Below are 15,370 nucleotides of genomic sequence, written 5' to 3'. Positions count from 1 at the left end.
CACGGTCCCGTGACGTTCTTTCTTGTTGCCAGGCCTCTGTCAGGGTCCCAAACCTGACAGGGACCCTACCGAATCTTCCCCACAACACCCCCTGCCACAAGGTGTTGCCTGGTTCCAACCCAGTCAGCTTTCTCCACTAACTTCCTGCCTGACCCCCAGTTTACCCACAATGGTGAGGAGTGGCCTAATAAATAGCACCCTTAGCTCCCCCTGGAGGCCCGACTGTGAAATGTATTGGTGTATGTGATACCTGGTCAGATGAACTCCTTCAGTGCCATCAGACGTACCATAGCCCCCCTTAGCGGCGGAGCCACAGTACTGCAACGACCAGGACTCTGGGGCGCTGCACTCCCCCCCGGTTAAATCCAGTACTCCGGGACTGGGAAGAAAACAACAATACATGTCAGCAAAAAGACATACAATTTTTGTGAGTGCAATAACAATAAGCATACTTGAACAGAGCTTCCCTTTATGGGAGGTGAGGACACTTGAACGTTACAAACATGGTTAAATACTTTGAATAACTTAGTATAAATAACTTTTCTCACCCAACCGGGTATTCTACTTAGTGCAAATCTTTGAACAATAATTTAACATTGCCTTTAAGGACGTACACTCTGAATCCACTAAAGACCTTCTTATAACACATTATAAGGCTGAGCAACGTTGCTACATTCTCCTACTTTACTAACCAACTAGTCACAAAATATATACTTAATGGCACTTCCAATAACTGTCTGAACAAAACGCGGATTTAGATACCATTAACCGCACGAAGAGAACCATAATATAAAATCAAGATATCTTTATTAAATAAATTTTACAAAACAACAAAACAAACAGATAAGACCTGATATAATAACCGAGTGTCCTGAGGAATAAAGGGACCCGCACACTATCCCCAATAGCAAATATAACTGATGGTACTGATATAACAATCTAATATGCTAGACATAAATAACAAGATGGGTTACTATAATATATAATAGTAGGAAGTATAAGATATACTGTGGAGATACAGGGAAACATAGTTCTCCTTACAATTAAGGTAATAAACCCGTCCACATCTCTCATACCTTAAACCGATACTTTAAACACCCATTAGTTTGTTTAGCATACAAGGATATAGAGTATATATATATATACAGACCCAGGTAGTGTAATGGTAAAGCAGGTCCCTTCCTCCTCGTGCGCCCCGACGCGCGTTCCGCCCAGAGCTTCTTCCGGGGGCGTGGTTTTTGTGAGGGCCAGACGTCAATATATATAACAAGCCTCCAATAGGGATTTGACACATAATAAGGGGCGTGAACTGTAGTAAGGTCCCTTCGGCTTAACGGCGCATGCGTTCGATGTCTCCTCCGGATACAGACATAAGCACCTCCAGGTCAGCGCTCGCTGGAACGCAAGCAATTAATACCGGCGTATCCAGGTATATGGGCGCTCCTGGAGATGCACGGAGCTGAGACCTCTATGCGCATGCGCACTACCCAAAGGACATCCTAGACAAAACAAATGGAATACCGATCTCTTATTTATTTAAAAAAAAGAAAATATAATGTAAATAACTGAATAAAAAATAAATGTATATATAAATATATATTAATAGTGAACACAGATGAATGAAAAAAGGGGGAAAATCACTAGTGTATTAAACATTAGTGTGTATATAATTTATAAAAAGTGCCCCACAAAATAGGATTAAGTCACCATTTAGGAGACATATTATTGTGCTTTTAATAACGTCTATTCAATAAATATAAATGATTAGACTAAGGGACGTGCTCTGTGCAATGGGAGCTAAAGTGCTAAGTGCCTATTAAGATAAAAGGAATTAAAAACCCATCTATATAGGGATAGGAGAAGAGATATAGTTTTCATCTGGAAACCTATTATGAGTCCTGCCAAAAATACAACTATCATAAACAAGAGCATATATAGTATAATATGTCACGCTACTAAGATGCTTCTTTATCTTCTTTGTCTCTTATTTTCTTTTTCTTTCATTTTTTCTTTTTTTCGGTCCATTTTAGATCCACGGATGTCCCATTATTAACCTTAATGCAATGCTGGTTCATACATACCGTATTTTCCGGCGTATAAGACGACTTTTTAACCCCCGAAAATCTTCTTAAAAGTCGGGGGTCGTCTTATACGCCGGGAATCGACTTGTACGCCGGTGTATATGGTGGGTGGGGAGGGGGAGTGATCCTGATGACGAGGGGGCGTCTCACAGGAAAGTGAGTAATCCCCATTACCTTATCCTAGCGGTGCAGCGTGGGGGTGTCAGTGCTGGGAGCGGCGGCAGCTGCTGTGTTCTGGTGCGGCGGCTCCTCTTCTGTGTGGGGCCTCTGTGCTGTGAGGTGGCGGCGGCAGCGGCGTATCTTTATCCAGTTGGGGCTCCTCCGGCATCTCCTTAGCCCTGGAGGCCCCGCCGCAACTCCATCGGTGCAATGTGGTGGCCTCCGGGAAAATGGCCGCTGCTCAGATTCAGATCTCGTGTCCCGAGATTTCGGGACGAGATCTGAATCTGAGCAGCGGCCATTTTCCCGGAGGCCACCGCATCGCACCTATTGAGCTGCCTCCGGGAAAATGGCCGCTGCATTGCACCGATGGAGTTGCGGCGGGGCCTCCAGGGCTAAGGAGATGCCGGAGGAGCCCCAACTGGATAAAGATATGCCGCCGCCACCGCCACCGCACAGCACAGAGGCCCCACACAGAAGAGGAGCCGCCGCACCAGAGCACAGCAGCCGCCGCACCAGAGCACAGCAGCCGCCGCCGCCACTCCCAGCACTGAGACCCCCACGCTGCACCGCTACGATAAGGTAATGGGGGATACTCACTTTCCTGTGAGACGCCCCCTCGTCATCAGGATCACTCCCCCCCCCCCCCCAAAAGGCACATATTCACCGGCCCTATAAGACGACATAGGGTGTATAAGAAGACCCCCGACTTTTAAGAAGATTTTATATTTTAACTGGTAAAGTTGGGGGGTCGTCTTATACGCCCAGTCGTCTTATACGCCGGAAAATACGGTAGTTCCACTGAGCATGGGAAGGTAAATAAATGGATAATCATACAGCACATTTATGTCAAACCATCTGTTTTGTTGTTTTGTAAAATTTATTTAATAAAGATATCTTGATTTTATATTATGGTTCTCTTCGTGCGGTTAATGGTATCTAAATCCGCGTTTTGTTCAGACATTCTCCTACTTTACGTCTGCAGGACCGCCTGTCCTAACGGCTCCAGACCTACTGGCTCTCCTTTCTTTGCAGGACCGCCCCGTTCAGCCCGGGCCTACTGCCCTTCCACCACTATACACAGTATAGAACATATCATTTTTCCTTCAGTTTAGGATCAACAGGCCATCTCTATATGGCTCCTAGGAGGACTCACCAACTAACCCCGTCCGGGTTCACTTTCTGTCCTCATTCTTCCATCAACATTATCAAACACTTTTCATAATTAACTAGTTAGTTACATTTAACGTTTACAGATCATCATTATTACTTTCTTTCTTCTAAAACATTATTGCCCTCTAGCTGTCTTAAGGCAATACCATTCCCAGAGGCAACGTGTGAACATCCCCTTTAAGAGGGGACCAAGTCTCTGAAGTAGCGCAGCTTCTTCAGCTACCAGTCCGTACACAGTAAGGACTCCGGTGCGGGTTCCAAGAACCATATCTTCGCAAAGAGTCCTTCTTGTATGTAAAACCAGTAAGGAGCACCTTTAAGAAGGTGCAAACTATTTACAAGGAGTTTGTATCATGCACTGTTCATGATCCCAGCAGTTCTTTTCAACAGGAAACAAAAGGTAGAAAAACAACCAAAAAGCAATAGAGATCCCGGGTCAAACCCTAGTCGGGTTTAAAGTAGCAAAAAGCAGGAAAACAAACAGTTAACTATTTACAATCTTCGGTTCTCCGAGGTTTAGTTGGACGGCTTCCAGGGCTGCACCTGGCACTTAACCCCTCTTGGCCTGGGAAAAGTGAGGTCCAGGGTTACACCCAGTGCTGGACAAATGCCGTTAATCCGTCCTTCTTGTATGGTTAAATCATGAGCAGCGATGGAGATCTGCACAGCTTGAGTATGGGCATCTGCTGCAGCAGAGGTAGTGGCTGCTGCAAGATCAGTCACTGGAACGGAGTCAGCAGCTGTGGCACTAGCAGTCACTGGAGTGGTGTCGGTCGTCAGGGCAGGGTCGTCCTTCATACCTGCTTCATATGCGGTCCCTCCGGTGCCGGTCTGCTCCGTCTGCGCTGGGGTCTGGAACGCTGGTTGCGGGGCCTTGTGCTGCGACGTTGTCATCTCTGCTTGCATCATCTCGCTCTCCGGCAGGGCCTTGCCTTCTGGCTTCGGAGCGCTGGAACTTCTTTCTTGCTCCGGACAAAGCGAGGCTGCCGACAGGCGTCTGGTGAGGCTCCCGATGATGGTCGTCTTCCACCCGGCCTCAGTGCTCAGCTGCGTCTGCAGGAGTTGGTGGATCAGCCCGTCCGCTCCCGTCTGCAGGAGGTCAGCGTCAACTGTGGAGGTCTGGCTGCGGTGCCTCTCCGGGTAGCTGGGGGAGTCCTCGGCTCCGACCCCACGCTCCGGCTCCGGGCGGCTGGCCATGGCGTCCTCGATGTCGCTGACTTCTTCTTCCTGGTCCTTTTCCCGCTCTCTCCTTCATGGGCGGTTTCGTTTTCTTTGTCTCTGCACACCATTGAGGATCAGGAGGCGGACCTCAGCTGCTGACGGACACGTCTTCAAGGGGCAGAAATACTTAGACTGGGCGGCCATTGTCTTTCGCGCTCTTCAGCTTGTTTACACCCACTTCCACGTCCTTCTTCTCCTGCGCTCTCCTTAGCGCTGTAATGGCGGCGGTTTTGGCGGGAACGTCTGGCGGCAAGTGGCAACACACAGTCTTTGCAATAAAGTACAGTCCAAGCACAATAAATCACAGTTCCAAGGCACACATGACCCGATTCCTCAGGCTTAAGTAGATCCTGTTCGTGACGCCAAGTTTTAGCGCCCCCACTGCCGCAGGGCCGAGGGGTACCCGGTACCGGGCCTCTGAGTCTCTGCTCTGAGGTTGTCACGGTGGTTAGGCCCGGTCCGTGACCCTGCTGAGGGGCGTACAGTGAATAATAGATATGGATGGTGGTGGTGGTGCGGTGCAGTAAATAACGAGGACACCAGGTTGCAGTCTCTTTACCTCTTTACTGAAGGTCTCTGGGTCCTCAGTCCGGAATACGGTTCACCAGGCTGCGCAAGTCCGGCCGGTCCGATGGCACCTCCAGAGTTCCCTTTGCAGGTGGAAATCTGTGCCTTCCTGCTTGCGCTATGTGTTGTGGTCCTCCCCTACTGTGCTTACGGGATAGTCCCCACAACTGTTGTGTCTGTTTCTCGTGTTCCCTCACAACAACTCGATTAGATGATGTTCTGCTAATCCTCCGTCCCTCCCGGTGTTATGGTTGGGACGCACCCGTATGACAGGTAGGCTCGGAGCTCTTCTGGGACCCTAGAGTCGCCCCTCTCCACAGGTTGCCCCCCAAGTCTGCATAGGTGATTTAGGTGAGACAGCCCGCCTATGACTGACTGTCCTGCCATTGGTTTGAAGTATTGCTTGGAGCTAGATATATGAATACTTCCTCGGCGTTCCGGCCGCCGGTTGTGCGCCTCAGTAGGATGTTGCCTCGGTCTTACAGCACGACTCCTACTGGTATTCTCCTTCTTGCTTTGATCTCGTTTCTCACTCAGCACAATATATCTTGCTTCTGATCCTTTCTTAGGGCACCGCCGCTATGCTGAGCAGGCACGGTCCCGTGACGTTCTTTCTTGTTGCCAGGCCTCTGTCAGGGTCCCAAACCTGACAGGGACCCTACCGAATCTTCCCCACAACACCCCCTGCCACAAGGTGTTGCCTGGTTCCAACCCAGTCAGCTTTCTCCACTAACTTCCTGCTTGACCCCCAGTTTACCCACAATGGTGAGGAGTGGCCTAATAAATAGCACCCTTAGCTCCCCCTGGAGGCCCGACTGTGAAATGTATTGGTGTATGTGATACCTGGTCAGATGAACTCCTTCAGTGCCATCAGACGTACCATAGCCCCCCTTAGCGGCGGAGCCACAGTACTGCAACGACCAGGACTCTGGGGCGCTGCACTAACCTGCATCAGGTATTCTGGAATATGTATGTAATTTATTTATGAAGTTTTCAGAATAATGCAATTTATACACAGGATTCGGCCGGCCGGGCGCGACCAATTAGCAAAGTGTGGTTCAAATTCAGCTCCATTTCGCAGCCGGACTGCACCTGATTGGTCACGCCCTGCCGCAAACAACTAGTGAAGCCAGGGCCTGCTCCAGGTTTTTGAGGGCCCCGGGCGAAAGAGTCTCAGTGGGCCCCCCTCTGTAATACATACCACGATTCATGATGCACAGATATAGCAGAGAAATATAGCACAGCCAAGTAGCATTCAGCCCATGTAGTATATAACACAGCTCACGTAGTATATAACACAGCTCATGTAGTATATAACACAGCCCACGTAGTATATAGCACAGCCCATGTAGTATATTGCCCAGCCACGTAGTATATAGCACAGCCCTGTAGTATATAGCACAGCCCACGCAGTGTATGACACAGCCGACATAGTATATAGCACAGCCCATGTAGTATATTGCCCAGCCACGTAATATATTGCAAAGCCACGTAATATATTGCACAGCCACGTAATATATTGCACAGCCACATAGTATATAGCACAGCCACGTAGTATATAGCACAGAGATGTAGTATATATCACAGCCCATGCAGTATATAACACAGGCCACATAGTATAGAGCACAGCGATGTAGTATTTTGCCCAGCCACGTAATATATACCACAGCCACTTAGTATATATCATTGAGACATAGTATATAACACAGCCCATGCAGTATATAACACAGCCAACGAAGTTTATTGCCCAGCCACGTAATATATTGCACAGCCACATAATATATTGCACAGCCACGTAGTATATAACACAGCCACGTAGTATATAGCACAGCCCATGTAGTATATAACACAGGCCACGTAGTATAGAGCACAGCGATGTAGTATATTGCCCAGCCACGTAATATATACCACAGCCACGTAGTATATAGCACAGAGACATAGTATATAACACAGCCCATGCAGTATCTAACACAGCCCATGTAGTATATAGAGATGTGGGCACCATATCCCTGTTAAAAAAAGAATTAAAATAAAAAAGTTATATACTCACCTTTTGTCGGCCCCTGGATCCAGCCCAGGCATTTACCGATGCTCCTCGCGATGCTCCGGTCCCAAGAATGCATTTCGGTCTCACGAGATGATGATGTAGCGGTCTCGCAAGACCACTACGTCATCATCTCTCAAGACCGCAATGCATAGACCGGAGTGTCGCGAGGAGCAGCGGTAAAGGCGACGGAATGTGAGAATATAATGATTTTTTTTTATATTATTATTTTTAACATTAGATCTTTTTACTATTGATGCTGCGTATGCAGCATCAATAGTAAAAAGTTGGTCACACAGGGTGAATAGCAGCATTAACGGACTGCATTACACTGCTGCATATTGCGGCATATTGCGGTGTAATGCAGCCATTAACCCTTTGTGAGCGCTGACTGAAGGGGGCACTGACAGAGAGTAGGAAGGGGCGGACTGTGCCCGTCGCTGGCGGCCGCGACCAATCAGCGATGTGGGATTTCCGTGACAGACAGACAGACGGAAGTGCCCCTTAGACGATCATATAGATAGATAGGGCCGTGTGACCTATACATAGACATGTCTGGTTTTTTTCCGGCAGCACCGACGTCAATGCGTCCTGTAGCCTTCATTTTTCCAAACTAAATAGCCCCAAGTGTAATAATCTATCTTGGTATTGCAGACCCCCCAGTCCTCTAATAACCTTGGTCGCTCTTCTCTGCACCTCCAGTTCAGCTATGTCTTTCTTATACACCGGAGACCAGAACTGTACACAGTATTCTAAGTGTGGTCGAACTAGTGACTTGTATAGAGGTAAAATTATGTTCTCCTCATGAGCATCTATGCCTCTTTTAATGCATCCCATTATTTTATTTGCCTTTGCAGCACCTGCCTGACACTGGCCACTAAATGTGAGTTTGTCATCCACCCATACACCCAGGTCTTTTTCATTGACGGTTGTGCCCAGAGTTTTAGAATTAAGCACATAGTTATACATCTTATTACTTCTACCCAAGTGCATGACCTTACATTTATCCCCATTAAAGCTCATTTGCCATTTATCAGCCCAAGCTTCTAATTTACATAAATCATCCTGTAATATAAAATTGTCCTCCCCTGTATTGATTACCCTGCAGAGTTTAGTGTCATCTGCAAATATTGAAATTCTACTCTGTAGTTAAATAATATTTTGGGATTATTTTTACTCTCTTTGGCAATGAGTCTCTCTGTCTCAATCTTTGCTGCCTTGATTTGCTTTCTACATAATTTATTTAATTTTCTGTATTTATTTAATATCTCATCACTACCTACTTGCTTTAATTCTCTAAATGCTTTCTTTTTGTCACTTATTGCACCCTTTACAACTCTATTTAGCCATGTTGGTTTCCTCCTATTTCTAGTGTGTTTATTCCCATAGGGTTTATATTGTGCACAGGTCCTATTCAGAATGCTAATAAACGTCTCCCATTTTCTGAAGTTTAGTGTCCTTGTAACCCCTCTACTACACATCTTATTAAAGGATACATGAAAACTTATTATTTTGTGATTACTATTCCCCAAGTGACCCCCAACCCTTATATTTGCTATGCGGTCTGGCCTGTTGGTTAATATTAGGTCTAGCAGTGCCCCCCTCCTTGTTGGGTCCTGAACCAGTTGTGAAAGGTAATTGTCTCTCATAGTTGTCAAAAACCGATTACCTTTGCTGGAACTGCAGGTTTCTGTTCCCCAATCTATTTCAGGGTAGTTGAAGTCCCCCATAATAATGACTTCTCCTTGAGTCGCAGCTTCATCTATTTGCTTTACGAGGATATTCTCCATTGCTTCCATTATTTTTGGAGATTTATAACAAACCCCTATCAGTAATTTATTATTTTTTCCCCCTCCCCTTATCTCCACCCACAGGGACTCTACATTTTCATTAGATTCACATATATTATCAGGATGGGTTTTAAGGATGATTTTACATATAAACACACACACACCCCTTGCTTATTTATGCGGTCATTTCTGGACAGACTATAGCCCTGTAAATTAACAGCCCAGTCGTGGCTCTCGTCCAGCCATGTCTCAGATATCCCCACCATGTCATAATTATGTTCCAACAAAATTAATTCTAATTCCTCCATTTTGTTGGCGAGGCTTTTGGCATTAGTATACATACACTTTATGTATCTCTCTGTACCTCTATTATTTCTTAAATTATTAACTGTTCTAACCCCACCCCCATGTCACCCCCAATTTCTTTATTTGTGCCCAGGTCACTGTCTGCACTATCTTCCCCTCCTATAAATTGAATACCCTCCCCCCCAATCCCTAGTTTAAACACTCCTCCAACCTTCTAGCCATTTTCTCCCCCAGCACAGCTGCACTTTCCCCATTGAGGTGCAGCCCGTCCCTAGCGTAGAACCTGTAGCCAACTGAGAAGTCAGCCCAGTTCTCCAGGAACCCAAACCCCTCCTTCCTACACCAATTCCTGAGCCACTTATTAACCTCCTTAATCTCCCGTTGCCTCTCTGGCGTGGCACGTGGTACAGGCAGTATTTCAGAGAATACCACCTTGGAGGTCCTTGCTTTAAGTTTGCAGCCTAATTCCCTGAAATTGTTTTTAAGGACCTTCCACCTACCTCTTTGTCATTTGTGCCAATGTGCACCATGACCGCTGGTTCCTCACCAGCCCCTCCCAGTAATCTGTCCACCCGATCAGCGATGTGTCAGACTCGAGCACCACGTAGGCAGCACACCGTTTGATGATCCCTGTCTTTTTGACAGATTGCCCTATCTGTTCCCCTAATAAATGAGCCCCCCACTACCAGCACATGCCTGACTTGGCCTACTCTCCTATTTCCCCCTTTACTGGACCAGACACTCGTCCGGCTTTCAGAGGACATGCCTTGCTGCAGCAGTGTTACCCTTGCTGTATCAGGCTGTGTAGGTCTTTGGTTATTGGGCTCTTCCCAGCATAAAAGTACCAAACTGCAGCTGTTAAAGAAATGGCGCATAACATTAGCTGCACCAATTCTGGCACTATGCCCACTTAATGGTAGTTGTGGTTGATGGCAGCTGTGTTCACTAAGCATCTAGAGTTATCTATCAGACACCCCCATTACTAATCCAGTAATAAAATAATAGACACAGAAAAAACACTCTATTTGAATAAAAACTTCCCCACACTATCCCTTGTTCACCCATTTATGGAAAAAAAAATTCCATGCATGTCCGAAGTAATCCAACAGAAAAGGATGCATGAAAAATGTAAAAAGACAGAACCAAACACAAGCGACATTCCTTTGTTCATCAAATTATTACCCAAAATGTTGCTATCCAGGTTTGCTGTACTCCATGGTCCTCGAGTCGGTCTCCAGTTTCTGTGAATAGCAGTAAATTGACCACTATTCTGGGGTGGACGGGGCTGGTACATGACCGTGTATGGCCAATATGGCTCCCCTTAACCAACCACACCCACCATTGTGATAACAAATCAAAAATTACAAATAAAAACGTGACACCAAATTCTTTTGGATAATTATGGCCACAGCGGCCAGTTTATTAACAAACAACAAAAACATTTTATTAAACATTAGTATAATTTATGCAAAATTAGAGGGGAGGGTTCTTGGAGCCCACCGGGAAAAATTCTGGCTTAAAATTATTTTGGCAAAACCAAAAAACATAAAACACCTCAATTTACCCCCAGCCTTACCACCAGCTCGAGGGCACCATAATTCCCATTTTGGGAAAAGTAACCACCACCAGCTCCCAGGGTAAACACCCCATCCAGAGCCTGTAACCAAAATGTCAGAACACCAAACCCATTTAACTGTCCGGAATTTCCTTCAAATTCCTTCGCCGCTGAATCCGCATAAACTCCAAGAACCCCACCCCCCACCACAGCCACTGTGACAAGAACAATAATAATAACCCTAACACTTGAGCAACTAACAATCCTTGATCACTCAAAATGCCCCATCAACCCTAAATACAATTAACCCACTTAAACAAACTACGCAAAAAGGGGGAGGGCGGGTGGGCCACTTTCCCTGGCTTCCTGGCTGACAGTGTGCCCGATTTCCCGCACTTTTTCTTTATATAGCCCCCACCTCACCCCACTCCCAACCCCTCCCACACCTCCTAACGGCCAATCAACTCAGCTTGATTTTATTTAACCCCTTCCCGACCTTTGACGCCACGTAGGCGTCATGAAAGTCGGTGCCAATCCGACCATGACGCCTATGTGGCGTCATGGAATGATCGCGTCCCTGCAGATCGGGTGAAAGGGTTAACTCCAATTTTACCCGATCTGCAGGGACAGGGGGAGTGGTACTTCAGCCAGTGGCTACGATCGCTCTGATTGGCTGTTGAAAGTGAAACTGCCAATCAGAGCGATTTGTAATATTTCACCTAAAAAACTGGTGAAATATTACAATCCAGCCATGGCCGATGCTGCAATATCATCGGCCATGGCTGGAAACACTTATGTACCACCCCCACCACCGCCGATCTCCTCCCCGGTCCTCCGTCCGGTGCTCCGCTCTCCTCCGTCGTCCTGTCTGCTCCCCCGTCCTCCTGCCCGTTCCCCCAGTGCTCCGATGCCCCCCCCATCCTCCGATCCACCCCCCATGCTCAGATCCCCCCCCTCATACTTACCGGGCCTCCCGGTGTCCGTCCGACTTCTCCCTGGGCGCCGCCATCCTCCAAAATGGCGGGCGCATGCGCAGTGCGCTGGCCGGCAGATTTGTTCCAGGTATAGTTTGATCACTGTGATATAACCTATCACAGTGATCAAAATTAAAAAAATAGTAAATGACCCCCCCCCTTTATCACCCCCATAGGTAGGGACAATAATAAAAAAAAGAAAATATTCTTTTTTTCTTTTTCCACTAGGGTTAGGGTTAGAACTAGGGTTAGAACTAGGGTTAGGATTAGGGTTAGGGCATGTACACACAGTGCGGATTTGGCTGTGGATCCGCAGCGGATTGGCCACGGATCCGCAGCGGATTGGCCACGGATCCGCAGCGGATTGGCCACGGATCCGCAGCGGATTGGCCGCGGAACCGCAGCGGATTGGCCGCTGCGAATTCGTAGCAGTTTTCCATCAGGTTTACAGTACCATGTACACCTATGGAAAACCAAATCCGCTGTGCCCATGGTGCGGAAAATTCCGTGCGGAAACGCTGCATTGTATTTTTCGCAGCATGTTAATTCTTTGTGCGGATTCCGCAGCGTTTTACACCTGTTCCTCAATAGGAATCCGCAGGTGAAATCCGCACAAAAAAACACTGGAAATCCGCTGTAAATCCACAGGTAAAACGCAGTGCCTTTTACCTGCAGATTTTTCAAAAATCGTGCGGAAAAATCTCACACGAATCCGCAACGTGGGCACATAGCCTTAGGTTTAGGGTTGGAATTAGAGTTAGGGTTGGAATTAAGGCTATGGTTGGAAATAGGGTTAAGATTAGGCTTGTGGTTAGGGTTACGGATAGGGTTAGGGGTGTGTTGGGGTTATAAGTTGTGGTTAGGGTTGGGATTAGGGTTAGGGTTGGGATTAGGGTTACGGGTGTGTTGGGGTTAGGGTTGTGGTTAGGGGTGTGTTGGGGTTAGGGTTGTGATTAAGGTTATGGCTACAGTTGGGATTAGGGTTAGGGGTGTGTTGGGGTTAGTGTTGAAGTTAGAATTGAGGGGTTTCCACTGTTTAGGCACATCAGGGGTCTCCAAACGCAACATGGCGCCACCATTGATTCCAGCCAATCTTGCGTTCAAAAAGTCAAATGGTGCTCCCTCCCTTCCAAGCCCCGACGTGCGCCCAAACAGTGGTTTACCCCCACATATGGGGTACCAGCGTACTCAAGACAAACTGGGAAACAACTGTTGGGGTCCAATTTCTCCTGTTACCCTAGCAAAAATAAAAAAATTACTTGCTAAAACATAATTTTTGAGGAAAGAACAATATTTTTTTATTTTCACGGCTCTGCGTTGTAAACTTCTGTGAAGCACTTGGGGGTTGAAAGTGCTCACCACACATCTAGATAAGTTCCTTAGGGGGTCTAGTTTCCAAAATTGGGTCACTTGTGGGGTGTTTCTACTGTTTAGGTACATCAGGGGCTCTGCAAATGCAACGTGACGCCCGCAGACCATTCCATCAAAGTCTGCATTTCAAATGTCACTACTTTCCTTCCGAGCCTTGACGTGCGCCCAAACAGTGGTTTACCCCCACATATGGGGTATCAGCGTACTTACAACAAACTGGGCAACAAATATTGGGGTCCAATTTCTCCTGTTACCCTTGTGAAAATAAAAAATTGCTTGCTAAAACATCTTTTTTGAGGAAAGAAAAATGATTTTTTATTTTCACGGCTCTGCGTTGTAAACTTCTGTGAAGCACTTGGGGATTGAACGTGCTCACCACACATCTAGATAAGTTCCTTGGGGGGTCTAGTTTCCAAAATGGGGTCACTTGTGGGGGGTTTCTACTGTTTAGGCACATCAGGGGCTCTGCAAACATAACATGATGCCCGCAGACCATTCCATCAAAGTCTGCATTCCAAAACGTCACTACTTCCCTTCCGAGCCCCGGCATGTGCCCAAACAGTGGTTTACCCCTACATATGGGGTATCAGCATACTCAGGAGAAACTGGACAACAACCTTTGGGGTCAAATTTCTCCTGTTACTCTTGAGAAAATTAAAAAATTCTGGGCTAAAAAAATATTTTTGAGGAAGGGAAACACATTTATTATTTTCACAGCTCTGCGTTATAAACTTCTGTGTAGCACTTGGGGGTTCAAAGTGCTCACCACACATCTACATAAGTTACCTTGGGGGTCTAGTTTCCAAAATGGGGTCACTTTTGGGGAGGTCCTACTGTTTAGGCACATCAGGGGCTCTGCAAATGCAACCTGACGCCCGCAGAGCATTCCATCAAAGTCTGCATTTCAAAATATCACTACTTCCCTTCCGAACCCCGACGTGTGCCAAAACAGTGGTTTACCCCCACATATGGGGTATCAGTGTACTCAGGAGAAACTGGTCAACAACTTTTGGGGTCCAATTTCTCCTGTTACCCTAGCAAAAATAAAAAAATTACTTGCTAAAACATAATTTTTGAGGAAAGAACAATATTTTTTTATTTTCACGGCTCTGCGTTATAAACTTCTGTGAAGCACTTTGGGGTTGAAAGTGCTCACCACACATCTAGATAAGTTCCTTGGGGGGTCTAGTTTCCAAAATTGGGTCACTTGTGGGGTGTTTCTACTGTTTAGGCACATCAGGGGCTCTGCAAATGCAACGTGACGCCCGCAGACCATTCCATCAAAGTCTGCATTTCAAATGTCACTACTTCCTTTCCGAGCCTTGACGTGCGCCCAAACAGTGGTTTACCCCCACATATGGGGTATCAGCGTACTTACAACAAACTGGGCAACAAATATTGGGGTCCAATTTCTCCTGTTACCCTTGTGAATATAAAAAATTGCTTGCTAAAACATCTTTTTTGAGGAAAGAAAAATGATTTTTTATTTTCACGGCTCTGCGTTGTAAACTTCTGTGAAGCACTTGGGGATTGAACGTGCTCACCACACATCTAGATAAGTTCCTTGGGGGGTCTAGTTTCCAAAATGGGGTCACTTGTGGGGGGTTTCTACTGTTTAGGCTTATCAGGGGCTCTGCAAACATAACATGATGCCCGCAGACCATTCCATCAAAGTCTGCATTCCAAAACGTCACTACTTCCCTTCCGAGCCCCGGCATGTGCCCAAACAGTGGTTTACCCCTACATATGGGGTATCAGCATACTCAGGAGAAACTGGACAACAACCTTTGGGGTCAAATTTCTCCTGTTACCCTTGAGAAAATTAAAAAATTCTGGGCTAAAAAAATATTTTTGAGGAAGGGAAACACATTTATTATTTTCACAGCTCTGCGTTATAAACTTCTGTGAAGCACTTGGGGGTTCAAAGTGCTCACCACACATCTACATAAGTTCCCTTGGGGGTCTAGTTTCCAAAATGGGGTCACTTTTGGGGAGGTCCTACTGTTTAGACACATCAGGGGCTCTGCAAATGCAACCTGACGCCCGCAGAGCATTCCATCAAAGTCTGCATTTCAAAATATCACTACTTCCCTTCCGAACCCCGACGTGTGCCAAAACAGTGGTTTACC

Source organism: Ranitomeya variabilis, chromosome 4 (genome assembly GCF_051348905.1).
Source record: "Ranitomeya variabilis isolate aRanVar5 chromosome 4, aRanVar5.hap1, whole genome shotgun sequence".
NCBI classification, from domain to species: domain Eukaryota; kingdom Metazoa; phylum Chordata; class Amphibia; order Anura; family Dendrobatidae; genus Ranitomeya; species Ranitomeya variabilis.
The sequence above is the reverse complement of the archived record's forward strand: the minus strand, read 5'-3'. Positions refer to the sequence as shown.